Source organism: Corvus kubaryi, unplaced genomic scaffold, assembly GCF_017639235.1.
Source record: "Corvus kubaryi isolate FWS band 111438036 unplaced genomic scaffold, C.kubaryi_AGA036_p1.0 split3-73, whole genome shotgun sequence".
Taxonomy (NCBI): domain Eukaryota; kingdom Metazoa; phylum Chordata; class Aves; order Passeriformes; family Corvidae; genus Corvus; species Corvus kubaryi.
In genome coordinates, this window is record NW_024582091.1 from 19,528,041 (window position 1) to 19,529,040 (window position 1,000).

Sequence of the window (1,000 nt, forward strand, 5' to 3'; positions counted from 1 at the left end):
TTGCTATTTCCTAGTCTCTGTCACCAGCTACCAATGCCTGAACATAAGTACAGCGACACTCCTGTGGTGGGCTGACCCTGGCTGGACACTAGCTGCCCACAAAAGCACCTCTATCACTCCCCTCTGCAGGACAGGGGACACTTCAAAAGGCTTGTGGGTGTAGATAAGGGGAGAGAGACATCACTCAGCAATTACTGTGACAGGGAAAACAGTCTTGACTTAGGGAAAAATAATTTATTACCAATCAAATCAGAGTGAATAATGAGAAATAAAAAAAATTTTAAAAGCGTGTTTTCCCCACCCATTCTTCCTTCTTGGGCTAAACTTTACTCCTGAATTCTCTACCTGCTTCCCCCACAGTGGTGTAGGAGGACAGGAAATGGGGGCTGTGGTCAGTTCATCACACATTGTCTCTGTTGTTCCTTCCTCCTCAGCAGGAGGACTCCTCACACTCTTCCCCTGCTCCAGCATGAGGTCCCTCCCACAGGAGGCAGTCCTCCATGAACTTCTCCAATTTGAGTGCCTCCCACAGGCTATAATTTTTCAAAAACTGCTCCTGTCTGGGATCCCTTACATGGAGTGCATACCTTCAGGAAGAAGCTGCTCCAGTGGGTCCCCCCACTGGGCTGCAAGTGCTGCCAGCAAACCTGCTCCAGTGTGGGCTCCTCTCTCCACACGTTTACAAGTCCTGCCGGGAGCCTGCTCCAGCACATGCTCTCCACAGGGTCACAGTCTCCCTTGGGCATCATGTCTCTGGCAGGAGGTTCTACAGGGGCAGACAGGAGATATCAGCTCCACCATGAACCTCCATGTGTCGCAAGGGGAATCTGCTCTGGCCCTGGAACACCTCCTCCCCTTCCATCTTCATTAACCTTGGTGTCTGCAGAGCTGTTTCTCTCACATGTTCTCACTCCTCTTTGGCTGCTGTTTCCACAGCCATTCTCCTTCCTCCCCTACCCACCCTTCTCAAATCTGTTATCACAGAGGCTCTACCACCATT